We start from the raw sequence: 15,107 nt of genomic DNA, 5'->3' as shown, positions 1-15,107 counted from the left end.
TTGTTGAATCCAGCCGATTTAAAAAAGTGGCGATCAGTGGCGAAAACAGGCTTATCGGCAGCCGACTGGCCATAACAAAATAATCGGCTCCGAAACCTGGCGAAATCAAGCACTTATCGGCGCTTACTGAATCTCAAACCCAATTTTGGCTATAAAATGGTGATAATTCCCTTATCAACGCTTACTGCATGAGGCCCTAAAAGTGACATTTTTCAGAAAATTTTCAATGTCCAACTTTGCTCGTACGAACAGCTGTTTGCGCTGAATCCTGCCCTTCTGCAGGATTCACTAAGCAATGCAAACTTATCGTACGTGAAAGTTGCGCTGAATAAAACTCACCAGCTAAAGGCAGGTGATAAAAAAAGCTGGACTTTGAAAAATTTCTTTGTTTACATTTTTGCAGGCGCAACACCCATACAACAGGCCGGCGGGTGTCCCAGGCTGACTAATCGGGGGTCCCCGTGGGAGTCCGAGGGGCCCCACGGCCGTCCCAGGGTCCCCGCGGGTGTCCGCAGGAGTCCCCGCGGGAGTCCCAGGATCCCAGCGGGCCTGCGGTACAAATATTATGCCTCCAATAAAATAATCAATATTTCGAACTAAATACACCCCCCTCCCCCCGCCCCCTAATACATACAATACAGTAATGGGCAAAATTACTTTTATCCACATATGGATAATAATGCATTTGTCCATTTAAAATACATATAAATCACTATAAATGCAGTAAATACATATTACACTTACATTTTCCAGGCACCCACGATGAAGGCCATCTTCATCAGCATCTTCATCCTGCCCATGTCCTCTCCTAAGCTAACATACAAAACAATCAAAATAGCCAATGAAATGTCCCCTATCCCCTTAATCACTTTACCGGTCATTAACCGCTATAGTCATTAAGGGGTTAACCCACCCTCACCCACCACTCGAGAGGCCTATACACCCTCCCCCACTACCCACCCCGTGAGGCTTAACCACACACTACTCACAAGGAGGCCTACTCAGCCTGGCTTGTTGACATTACCCACTTCCCCCACCCCCGTTAAACACAATAAACAGCACTATATTTAATAAACACTACATAACCCACCCCCTGTGCCCCCCCATAAATACATGATTTATTATTTTACATACAGAGTTAATACCCCAGACCCACGGGAGTCACCGGTGGGCCTGACGGGTGTCCGTAAGCCTCACAGTAGCCCAGCACAAGGTTTAAAACAGGGTCTGGAGGCCTATACACTGGCGACACACTTTATTCGAGCTCGGCTAGTCCCACGAATTCGGGTATACCCGGGTGTATTGAGGTTTGTGACTGTTTTCTGCCCGAGTGCATTGAGTTATTTTCCAGGCAGGGATTGAAGCATTTTATTCCCGCTGGCTGCAATACTGCACAGTATATATATATATACTGCATTACAATTCATGAATTTATACCATCTGGTAGACACGCGAAGCATTGCAGCCTATTAAATCCTAATCATTATCATTTAACAGATCAGCCACCCATCAGCCAGGCATGAACCCAGGCTGGGAAGGCAAATGCAACGGGGCTTGTCAGAGGTGAGGAGCGGCGCATTCCAGGTATCTGCCAGGTACATACCAGGTATTTGCTTGAATAAAGTGTGTCGGTGCAGTAGGTGGTCCCCGCTAGGCGCCGTGTTCCACCAGGTGGTCTCCATGGGTCACCATGGGCCACAAAGGGGTCTCTACAGGTAGGCCCGCAGGTGTCTGGGGGGCCCTGGGTCAGACCCACAGGTGACTGAGGGGCCTTGGGTGGTTCCCACAGGGGTCTGGTGGCCCTCGGGTGGTGCCTACGGTCTGCGGTGCCCCCGCAGATGGAGCCACCGGTTCATCCCCACAGGTGTCCCCCGTGGACATGCCAGCCTGGTACCCGTGAGCGTCTGAGGAGACCTCAGGTGGTCTCCAGAGATCCCCGCAGACCTGAGAAACCAACCCTGTATGTAAAAAAATAAACCTGTCCTATACATTTAAATACATAAATACCCCCAACTCCCCCCCCCCCCCCACACACACATACAGTACAGTAATGTGCAAAATAACTATTATCCAGATATGGATAATAGATTATTTGCCCATTATGAAACACATAAATAAAGTAAATAAATAGAGTTCTACTTACAGAGTCCGGTCATCAAAGGTCCTCCGATGGCAAAAAAAAACATTGTAAATATTTTCTAAGGCCAGTTAACCCCTTAATCACCTTAGTGGTTAATAACCGCTATAGTAATTAAGGGGATAACCCACCCTGCACAGATACCAACCCTTCACCCATTCATTTGTACAGTGGGTATAATATATATATATATATATATCTATATCTATATCTATATCTATATTGACTATATATATATATATATATATATATATATATATAAAACACCAATATACAAATAAATGTTAAAGGATTACATAAACATGCATAAATAAAAACATGAAATCTTAATCTTAAAATCACCACATTGCATCTTGAAATTAAACCAGCAGCACGTGAATAAATAAATGTTATCTCCTCTCCCAACAAAGCAGCACGTAGACAAATATATATCAAATGTCAAACAATTGCATTTTAGTGTGTACATGATGCAATTAATCTGTGCATCATGTAACACTATGCAAAATCAATTTCAAAATAAAATACACTATGAACAACAACATACAATGCCATCCACAAAATCAAATAGAAACTAAGCAAGTAAACATAAATAAATTTACCATCAATCAATTAATCTATTTCCTAAATCAATTACAATACAATCCAAATCAATTATACAATTCACTATTCAATTCCTAAATCAAAACCATTGTGAAAACAAATTCTACTTCAGTAAAGTAACCACCATCATACAAATCTAACTACCAGAAATAAGCCATTATTCAAAAGCAAGACCCTGAAATATACTACTGCAAAGAGCATTACAAATGACATGTAACTAAATAAAAATTAAATTACACACACAACAATGTAGAAATCAAGCAGCTAAATACATTTGAAATACATGAATAAAACATAAACATTAGCAAAGGTTTTTATGATAACTATTTGTTATTGAGATATATTCGGTGACTAATCATTGTTCTTTCCTCCTCTCTTCTCTCCATATTTTCTACTTTTCTATATTATGTATTTGGCAGACCTGGGATGTTTCCTTGTCTGATTTACCATTGGTCAATGAATCAGCCAATTAGTTTCCTCTTAGGGTATAAGTAGGCTGGGCTTCTTTAAGGTTTCCATGACTCCTGACGAAGCTACACTGGCGACACACTTTATTCGAGCTCGGCTAGTCCCACGAATTCGGGTATACCCGGGTGTATTGAGGTTTGTGACTGTTTTCTGCCCGAGTGCATTGAGTTATTTTCCAAGCAGGGATTGAAGCATTTTATTCCCGCTGGCTGCAATACTGCACAGTATATATATATATACTGCATTACAATTCATGAATTTATGCCATCTGGTAGACACGCGAAGCATTGCAGCCTATTAAATCCTAATCATTATCATTTAACAGATCAGCCGCCCATCAGCCAGGCATGAACCCAGGCTGGGAAGGCAAATGCAACGGGGCTTGTCAGAGGTGAGGAGCGGCGCATTCCAGGTATCTGCCAGGTACATACTGGGTATTTGCTCGAATAAAGTGTGTCGCAGCAGTACACGCCTAGTGAAACGCGTAGAGTCGCCCACGTGACGTCATCAGAGGACTCCAGAGAACTCCAGGCTGCTCCCCCTTGGATGTTGCGCCGAGCTGTTCCACGGATGTGAGAGCTCGCACTAAAGACCCTCTCACCATCAGGACATTCACCTGCATCTCCACAGACGATTGATTCGGGCAGTGTGGAGCTGAGACAGAGAGGTCGGTGATGGAGGAAGCGGGGATTAACCATATCTGATGACATCAACATTTTATGTGTCTGTATTCTTATGACACTGTGTAAGTGTTCATTTTATTGTTTCTATAAATATATTTTTATACTGGATTACGCTATGGATGCTCTTTCTCTCTTTACTCTGATTGGTGAAATTCCTTGAGTGACATCGCACACTATCATATCTGATTGAAGTTCCTGCATCACACACCAGAGTCAAGCTCATTGCCACTGATCTCTGAAATGCCTAATTTTGATTGACACCACGTGAGTCTCCATTCGACCTAGTGTTTAATACACTTCACCATTTTATACTTTATTTGCACTATGTTTCATTTATATCTCATTACTTATTGAACCTGCGCTCCCCTATACTTTGAGGAATCCACTGTACAAATGAATGGGGGCAGGGTGGGTTAACCCCTTAATTACTGTCACGGTTATTATCCGCTAAGGTGATTAAAGGGGTTAACTGGCATTTGAAAATATTTGCTATGTGTTTTTTTGCCAACGGTGGCCGTTTGATGCCCGGATGCCCACTCCATTTATTTATGCTGATTTATGTGTTTAATAATGGGCAAATAATCTATTATCCATATGTGGATAATAGTTATTTTGCCCATTATTGTATTGTATGTGTTAAGGGGCGGGGGGGGGATGTGTGTCGTATATTGCTATGTTTATTGGGGGCAATAATCCCCAATAAACATGCTATTGTGCCTTAACCCCTTCATTGCCTTAGCGGATAGCCGCTAAGGTCATGAAACTGCTTTAATGTATTTTTATTAATAGTGTGCGGGAGCAGGGGGTCCCCTAAGCTGAACCGCATTGATTTCTGCCTCAGAGACCCCCTGCTTCCCGAGTTACAGACCCCGGTTTGGGGCATCGGTGCCAGTGTCGCCGCCATCTCTATAGCGTCCACGTCGTGTCTTGGACGCTATAAAGATGGCGGCGACACATGACCCTGTAACTCAGGAAACAGGGGGTCTCTGAGGCAGAAATCAATACGGTTCAGCTCAGGGGACCCCCTGCTCCCGCACACTATTATTAAAATGTACATTAATGCAGCTTCATTACCATAGCAGATAGCCGCTAAGGTAAGGAATTATTGTTTATTGATATGTGTGTTTTGACAGTAGTGTAGATGTGTAGGGGGTCTCCAGAGCTGAACCGCATTGGTTTCAGCCTCGGGGACCCCCTACTTCAGGAGATACTGGCCCCGTTATGGGGTGCCGGTATCCCCTGCAGAATTTAAATGTCATGTCACGTGACGCGGAAGCTTTCAAAGTGCAGGGGATACCCGCACCCCATAACGGGGCCTGTATCTCCTGAAGTAGGGGGTTCCCAGACCTGAAACCAATGCGGTTCAGCTCCGTAGACCCCCTGCTCATGTACACTATTATTAAAATTTATTTATTTTGTGTACGATCGCCTGTAACAGCCTTGTATGAAGATGCAGAATCTCCATGCAAATGTTACAGGCGGCTTATTTTTTCTATCAGCTACTGTAGCGTACGTGAAGTTTCAGTGCGCTAGCTGAAGGAAAATACATTGCACGCACGATAAGACAGTTTTGGGCACGTCCGATAGAAAATGGGTTCAGGGCCTTAGTGAATCGCGCCGCTAGCTTCATTTTTTATCGGACGTGCTAATTTTTTTCAGGCCAGCGCAATACTGTAGTGTGTGTTCAAAATGAGTGGACGAGGACTCACAGGGAATCCCTGTATATAAAGTTCACCTTCACTTACAGACATAATAGTAAAGATTAGACAATAGAGTCCCTGCCTTGAAGAGATTACAGTCTATGAGTTTAACACATATAATGTTAATAACTGGCCCCCTGAGTATTTCCTGTTCTTCTTTAGAAGAAGAAAAAAAGTGCTTTAGAAAGAAAGAAATTTTAACATCCCAGTGTGAGGATTCGCAATTCTGGCGGTTCTGTCCCCTTAACCCTCACCTGTCCATCTGGATCCAGTGGCACTAAGGAAAGGCATTCTAGCGGTGGTGCTCATGTGCGGCACGTGGGCAGTGCGCGGGCTCCGTCGGTCTCCGTGATTCCTGTGTCCAGGGCACACTCTCTTGCCTCTGGCATTGATGCGGGACGCACGGTCTGCGGTCCCTGCCACTCGATCCCGCCCCGCTCTGACGTCAGATCTACGTGGCACAACAGTACCCCGCGCTCCTTCCCTGTCTCCGTGAGTCCCGCCTCCGGTCTCCGCCCCTGTACTTACTGCACCGACACACTTTATTCGAGCAAATACCCAGTATGTACCTGGCAGATACCTGGAATGCGCCGCTCCTCACCTCTGACAAGCCCCGTTTTGTTTGCCTTCCCAGCCTGGGTTCATGCCTGGCTGACGGGCGGCTGATCTGTTAAATGATAATGATTAGGATTTAATAGGCTGCAATGCTTCGCGTGTCTACCAGATGGCATAAATTCATGAATTGTAATGCAGTATATATATATATATAGTGCAGTATTGCAGCCAGCGGGAATAAAATGCTTCAATCCCTGCTTGGAAAATACCTCAATGCACTCGGGCAGAAAACAGTCACAAACCTCAATACACCCGGGTATACCCGAATTCGTGGGACTAGCCGAGCTCGAATAAAGTGTGTCGCCAGTGTATGCGGGCACCGTGACACGCACTGGTGGCGCGCGACTGGGTCGCCGGTATGATGCGCGGGTTACGTGTGGTGCGCGCGCACTCTCTGGAAGCTCCGCCTCTGCCTCTATCGGCTGTGTAATGGGACGCACCTGCACGATCCAACAGCCTATCAGAGAGGGCGCTTCTGCTTCCTGGATGCCTCCCATTGGTGGGAGGTCCTTTAAATATGCTGTCTGAACTCTCTTTCATTGACGAGCATAACTTCTGTTTGTGACGCTGAACCTCACTGCACCTAGCCTGTCTGCCTCTAACCTTGCTGCCTGACCCTGCCTAGTACCTCGGACTTTGTGATTCTCTCCTGCACTGACCCTGGCTTTGGATACGACGACTTTTCTCTCTCCTGCACTAACCCTGGCTAATCCGATTGCCCCCTCTCACATGGACAGGGATATGGAAATCGGATTAGGAGGTTGGATCAGAGGGAGGCCTACAGGATCTTTACGTTAAGAACTTTAGTTCCCCAGGGGATCAACACGGATTGGGACCTTGGACATTTTCTATAGTCCAGTGGTCCTCCCTCTGTTCCTCCCATGCCGATGTGTCCTTGCTATTCTGTATGGATTTTTGAATATTGATTAATTATCTTTCATACAGGGCCACAGAGTTCTGTTGGTCTAGATGGCGTTCTGCTGAAGCTTTGGATAACCACCAATTATATGGGATATATCTGAGCAATTGTAACTGGTGGTATATATCCATGAATATTGTGTTCTCTCTTTTTTTTATATAACTTGTCTTTTATTGAGAAATGCATGCGTATTATACAATACAGTATCTGTGTTTGAAATAACAGTCCGTGTACATAAGATGCAGACATACATCAATATGGACCCTTTGTAAAAAGGTGTAAATGCAGTGAAGTCGTACGACTTTTCGAGCCCTACTCGGTCTTACCACGTATAGAGAAATCATATACTGCTGCGGCCAAGTTTATTCGAGCATTTGCCCGTTCTTGGCCGCAGCAGTAGCCTGGCGCGCGCCCGAGTGTGACGGGCGCGCGCCGAAGCAGCGGAAGAGCGCCCTCCGATCGGGGCGCTCTCCCTACCGCTGCCGGGTCCGCCGGGTCCCCCGGAACCCCCTGCCGCCGTCCCGCGATCGCGGGACACCAGGGCTCCCTCGGGGAGCCCTGGACGCGCGTGCAGGGGGCGCACGCTCCCGAAGACGCGTGACCGCGCGTCTATGACGCGCGGCACGCCGAGGGGCGGCCACTAGCAAGCCGGGAAATCTCCCGGCTTGCGGTACCGGCCACACTTTAATAAAGTGTGTCGGTAGTGTATTAAGAAACGTAATAAAAGGGGTCAAATCATAGAGGAATTAAAAAAAAAAAAATAAGCTGGGGGGGACGGGGGGAGGTTAGGGGCAGGAGGGGGAGGGGGAGGGAGATCTTGGTTCTGTATAAGTCTAAATAGTATTATGTTTTATAATCTCTGTCTGTCTGTTTGGATGTGTGGCTGCCTGGTCTGCCCCTCCAAAAAGAGAAAGCACCTCTTGAAATTAATGCCAGATTGTGGCACTATCGATCCCCGGGATATCTGTCTGCGCCAGCCATGGTGTCCAGACTTTTAGGAAATTGTCGCCAGTGTCGTTAACTAAACTCGTTAACTTTTCCCTCTGGCAGATATACCAAATGCGGTTCCGAATCTTTGGGATGTTTGGAATATCGGGGCGTTTCCACAGTGCTGCGATCTCACATCTCGTTGCGAGTGCAAAATGTGCAACTAGCTTGGAACTTGCTTTTGATAGGCCCGGTAGCAGTCTGTTCAAAAGGAACAGCCACGGGTCAGGGGGAATAGCAAGGTCAAAAACCCTCTGAATCCAATTTCTGATTTCTTCCCATATAGGGGATATTTTTGGGCATGACCACAGCATGTGTAACAGATCTGCTGATCCGCCGCACTGTTTGGGGCACAGTGGGGAGAATCCCGGTATGTACTTAGATAATTTTAGTGGGGTGAGGTACCACCTCATGAGGACCTTATATGGGTTCTCTTTTAGTGTGGTACATATGGAGCTTTTTGCGGAGGCTATATAGATGGCGCTCCATTCCTCATCCTCCAGGATTTCCCCCAGGTCAGTTTCCCATCTGGTTCTGTATAAGGGGATCTGTTATCCTAGGTCTGCAGAACCGGCCACCTCCCTGTATACTGTCGATATAAGTCCCCCGGTGTCTGTATCAGCCAGACAGAGCTTTTTGAATTTTGTCAAAGGGGGGAATGGGGTGAATTTGTTATAAAATGCTCTGACTTGGAGGTATTTAAAGAATTCAGAGTGAGGTATTTCTTTTTCTAATCTGATATGATCGAATGTTTTAATTTTCTGGTTCTATCCCTCCAGGTCTCTCATTCGTTTATAGCCTTTTTGTTTCCAAATCGGGATACTGGTCCCTGTCATGCCGGGTGCGAACACTGGATTATTCCAAATGGGGGACATCAGCGAGTGCCTTGATGTCAGGGAATTCTTAATTTTAGTCACCTCCCAGATCGATAATGAGTTGGCCATTGAGGTGAGCGGTATCTCTCTGCGGTTAATCACCATTTTTGGTAACCAAATCAGGCTGCTAAATTCCAATGGGGAGCATGCAGCATTCTCCAGCTCTGCCCACCTTTTCAATTGGGGGTTAGAGTGCCATTGAACAATTTGGCTTAATTGGGCCGCTTTGTAATACGTTAATAGACAGGGTACTGCTAAACCACCAGCAACAACAGGTCTTTTCATATTGGAGCGATTGACTCTCGGTTTTTTCGTACCCCAGATACATTTATAGATTTCCGTTTGGAGCGAGAGTATATCTTTTATTTTAAGTGGCACAGGGAGTGTCTGGAAGAGGTATAGGATACGAGGTAGTAGGTTCATCTTGACACTATGTATCCTACCGATCCACGATATCCTCTTGGAGGACCATTTGTATAGATCTTGTTTAAGGGTCCGAATTAGGTTGGGATAATTTGCATTATAGATGAGGTTGGCCTCTCTGGTGATGTGGATTCCTAAGTACTTTATGTATTTCTGTTGCCAGTTGAATGGAACATTCAACCTCAACAGCTTTTCCATGTGACTGGGGAGGTTGATGTTAAGTGCTTCCGATTTAGATATCTTTGAAAATCTGCTCAGGAGATCAAATAATTTAGAAAGGTGTGTTGTTTGGTGCTCTAAAAGAGGAACTGTGGTAGCAAATGATAATGCTGGGAAAACAACCGTATGTATATTGAATGTCAATAAGGATGAAGCCTGGAAAAAATGATCCCAAAATGCAAAGCAGTAAGGACAAAGTCATTTACACCTGCCGGTGTCCAGTAAATTATAACATCCTATTTGTATAACAGTATAAATCAATGGTCAAACTGGAACAGACTCACTTGGGGTTCTTTATCCATGATGAGTGATAAGTCCATTGAATCCAGAGTCCCAGGGTTGAGTGTGCTTCCGTTACTAGATAGACATCAAAGCAGGTAGAAAGAGAAAAAAACCAGAGCACTATATCCATCAGCAAAAAGACCACCAGGAAAGCGTACCCATAATTTAAAAGCTAATTTAATGGATCCAGAGTTAATACAACACACACCAACGCGTTTCGGACCTGTGATAGTCCTTTCTCAAGGTGAATGCACACATCACATAACAATTACAATTTATACTTATCGTGGCATAACGTCCAATCAGAGGAGACAATAGACTAAATATCCTCAACAGAAGAGAACTCTTTTGGATTTTTATTTTACAAACCCGTATTCCCAATGGTCTCAATTCTGACTGGGACATAGGGCCCCTCCTTTTTGATACTTGAATGTCTCTTTCAAAGTTTATTATGTATAGGCAATAGCACAGATTGTCTCAATAATATTTGATAACTTTAAGAAATAATTTTGCAATGTATATATATAATAGAATGTAAATTATATTGCTTTATTTTAGAAAGAGCTATATTTTAGATATGGTTATTGAGACTGTCTCATCTTCTATTCTCTCCAAAAAGGTTTTTTTGAACTATGCTATGTATATCATAATTCATTGTTATATCTATATAACTAGGCTGTTCGTAAACCAGCACAAGTATTGCACAAGTCGTGTTACGATTTAAGGATACCTTACAAGTGAGGTGTTTGGCTTATCTAATTGTTTTTAATCTTTAATTCTGCTTCAATTGATTTTAATCCTTTTTGTGTATTCCTAGTACTTACCAATGGGAATATTATTGTGTCATATGTACGTTTAATAAAGTTTTGTTGTTTTGATTTTCCTGACAGAGGGGGGTCCGGTCGCATAGCAACGTGATGCAATGTGCAACTTGCACGTACTTATCGGCGTGTTTACGTCACGCGCCGTTTCCACATTAGCACCCAGAGATGTTGTGGTAGTCATGCGCGTTCCTCTGTGCTTGCGCACACTACACCTCTCGAGTCCTACTAGCGCAGTGACGCATACGTCGGGATCAGTTATGCTATCGCGTTGTACCATCTGGCGTGCTTACGTCACAGGTCAGGGGCTACGGCCCGCGACACGTGACGAACCTGGAAGTGATTGCGGTTGGTCCCCGTTATGCCACGATAAGTATAAATTGTAATTGTTATGTGATGTGTGCATTCACCTTGAGAAAGGACTATCACAGGTCCGAAACGCGTTGGTGTGTGTTGTATTAACTCTGGATCCATTAAATTAGCTTTTAAATTATGGGTACGCTTTCCTAGTGGTCTTTTTGCTGATGGATATAGTGCTCCGTTTTTTTCTCTTTCTACCAGGAGATCAAATAGATTGGGTAATGTGGTGAGGGGTTTTGTTATGATTAAGAGGATATCGTCTGCGTACAGGGCCGCTTTGTGCGATTGTGAGTATGTGTTTAACCCTGTGATATCCGGTTAGCTCGTATTCTTGCAGCTAGTGGTTCGATACACAAGGCAAATAGGAGGGGGGATAGTGGGCACCCTTGTCGAGTGCCACTTTTAATTTGGAATGAGAGTGAGGGGAAGCCCTGGTGTATCACCCTAGCTGTAGGGTTTGAGTATAACGACATGATCGCCCTACTCATATGATCCCCGAAGCCAAATGCTGCCAGAGTTTCTTGTAGATATGGCCAGTCTATCCTATCAAAAGCTTTTTCAGCGTCCAGACTTAATAACATGCTTTGGGTATTGTTTTTGTTAGCCAATTCTACCAGATCGATGATTCATCGGGTGTTGTCCGCTGCTTGTCTCCCTGTGATAAACCCAACTTGATCTGGGTGTATAAGTCTGGGAAGGATTAGACACAATCTGTTGGCCAGCAGTTTTGCATAGATCTTAATATCTTTGTTAATTAGGGAGATCGGCCTGTAACTTTTGCAGTCCAGCGGATCCTTGCCAGGTTTATGTATTAGAGATATAGACACTCGCAGTATGTCCCCGGGGATGGGAGCTCCTGCCAATACTGCATTGAACATGTGGAGCAACCTTGAGGCCAGAGATTTGACAAATTTCTTATAGTAAAGCCCCGAGAAACCATCTGGGCCAGGTGCTTTTGATGGTTTAAGTTCTTTAATGGCCTGGGACACCTCTTCTAAGGTGAAGTCAGCGCCCAGCGCCTGTCGGTCCCGCTCTGTCAATCTCCCCAGTTTCGAGTTAGCTAAGAAATCTCTTAAAGCTGTGCTCGTTTTATGGTTGTGTGCCACTTTTCCCCGTCATATAGGGAACTATACAATTCTCCGAATTCTTCTACAATCTTCTGTGGGTTGGCCGTACAAATGTCAGATTTTAAGCGTATAGCTTGGATATTAAACCTAGATTGCCTGTTTTTTAGAGCTCGGGCCAGCATCGTATCCGGTCGATTAGCCTTCTCATAAAACTTCCTCTTAGACCAACTCAATGAATTATCGACCTTGGAGGTTAGCAACATATTCAATTTGATCTTGGTGTCTTTGATTGCCTGTAGTGATTGTATATTTGGGTTACTTTTATGTTTAGAGGTCAGGGCGTGTAATTTGGATTGTAAAGCAGTGATTTTGGATTCCCTCTCTCTTTTCCGCTTAGCTGTGATGCTAATTAGTATACCGCGCAGTGTAGCTGTGTGAGCCTCCCAAAGTACCACGTGAGATTCCACAGAGCCTGTGCTTATATGAAAAAACTGCTCTATTTCATTCCCAATGATCGCACAGGTTTCGGGTATCTTTTTTTGTATCAATCTTTTTTATTGGCATTGACATTTACAGGAATGAGTACATACTTTTTAATAACATAGATCTGTTTAAGTTTGACTGTAATGATTGCATGCTAGCCAACATTGTTTTTATTTTAATAGATGGGGTTAAGTGGGTGGAGGAGGGGGAGGGGGGGGGTGGGAGTGAAGGGGGGGTAGACAGACAGAGGGGAGAGGGGGGAGAGGGGGGCGGGGGGGGGGGAAGTCCCCCTTGGCTCGTCTACGTCTCCCACCTTTGGAATCTGGGTTATTCCTTTCCCTAGGGTTTGCGCGCTATATCTTTATCTGAAGCCCTGGGAGCCTATCCATGGGTCCCATGTGTTCCAGAACTGTGTCATTTTTTTGTGCAGCATAGCTGTTAGTTTTTCCATAGACATTACTTTGTCCACCCGCCTTATGACTGTGTTTCTTGCAGGGGCTTTGACCGGCTTCCAGGCAGCTGCTATTGAGCACCTGGCTGCAGTCAAGATTGCAGAGACCAGTCTACTCATGGGTGGGGGTAAGTCGTCAAAGGGTTTACTCAGCACCAAGGACAGTGGATCTAGGGGGAAAGGAATTCCCGTTGTCTCATAGAGCAGCGTCTGGATCTTAACCCAGAACCTCTGAATCTCTGGACATGACCACCAAATATGGGCCATGTCTCCCTTTTGACCACATCCTCTCCAGCACAGGTCTGGGGTGCCGGGGAAGATCTGGCTCAGTCTAGCTGGAGTCAGGTACCATTGGAATAGAATTTTGTAGATATTCTCTTTTGTTACTGTGCAGATTGAGGTTTTTGCCGCCATCTCCCAGATATTCTCCCACTCTTCATTGTCAATTTGTATATTTAGGTCCGCAGACCATTTTTGCATATAGTGGTGGGTCAGGGATTCTGATGCTGACTCTATCCCCCTATATATCTCAGAGATTAGGCCTCTTTTATACCTGCCTTTACTGCATAGTGTTTCGAATCTGGTGGGTGGGGGAAATTTGGAGTTCTCTGAGAGCGAGAGCAGAAAATGTCTAATTTGTAGGTATTTGAATAGCTGGAGGTGTTGAGCTTGGTATTTGTCCCGTACCTCTTTGAATGTTAGAATCGCTCCGTTTTTCAGCAAGTCTGCAACCAGCCTTATTCCAAGCCCCTGAAATTGGGCAAATTGCTTTTTGGAGCACTCGGGTGGGAAGTTCGGGTTTCCAAAGATCGGGGTGATTTGTTAGGGGGTGTTTAGCAGGCCATACTTCCCTTTGCTTTTCAGCCACGAGTCCCACGTGCATCTCATTACTCCCAGATCAAACCTCCTTGGTCCTCCTTCTTTTCCTCCTTGGGACCACATGAGTAGCTGAAGTGGTAATGGGGCTGCGTAATGTGTTTCTATCTCGAGCCAGCGGGTCGCTGCCGGGTCGCAATTCCAAACTATGGCTTGCTTTAGCTGGGCTGCGAGGTAGTACCTGACCACATCGGGGACCCCTAGACCTCCTCTTAGTTTAGTTAATAACATGACCAATCTGGGGACCCTCTGTCTCTTGTGATTCCAGATAAATTGAAACATTAGGGCCTGTACATTTTTCATGGCTGTTAGTGGGATGACTACGGGGAGTGTTTGGAAATAGTACAACAGCCGAGGTAGGATGTTCATTTTGAGGGAGACTATTCTCCCGAACCATGATATTTGATGTTTTTTCCACGACTCCAAGTCTTTTTTAATTTGATCAAATAGTGGGGGTAATTGTATTGATAGAGGGATCCATGGGAGCTCTAGATTCTTATACCTAGGTATTTGATGTATGTGGTGCTCCACTTGTATTTATAATTGGACTGCAAAAGCTTCCACGTTGTGTTTGGGAGGGATATGTTAAGTGCTTCTGACTTGTCTATATTTATTTTATAGTCAGAGACTGTTCCAAATTGGTGGAGTACCTTTTGTAGGTTCGGGAGGGAGATGTGGGGCTCAACGAGGGTCAGGATCACATCGTCCGCGAATAGGGAAATTTTGTATTCCTTTGTGGAGATCGAAATCCCCCTAATGCCCTTTTCTTGTCTAATTTTGGTTGCCAATGGTTCAATTGTTAGGGCAAATAGGAGTGGGGATAGCGGGCAGCCCTGTCTGGTCCCATTTCTGATTGTGATTGGGTCTGATAGTCCTCCTGAGATTTTTACATGTGCTGTGGGGTTTTGGTAGAGGGCTATAACACCCTCTAAATAGGGACCACTAAATCCAAACTTCAGTATTGTTTGGTCTAGGAAGGACCATTTGATCCTGTCTAACGCTTTTTCTGCGTCGAGGCTCAGGATCATTGCGTTGGTTCCTGTGAGATGCACGTGGTCGATGATATCCACTATTTTGCGGGTATTGTCGGAGACCTGTCTTCCTGACACAAAACCTACTTGATCTGTATTAATGAGTCTGG

This window comes from Ascaphus truei, chromosome 3, assembly GCF_040206685.1.
Source record: "Ascaphus truei isolate aAscTru1 chromosome 3, aAscTru1.hap1, whole genome shotgun sequence".
Classification (NCBI taxonomy): Eukaryota; Metazoa; Chordata; class Amphibia; order Anura; family Ascaphidae; genus Ascaphus; species Ascaphus truei.
Note: the sequence above shows the minus strand (reverse complement) of the source record.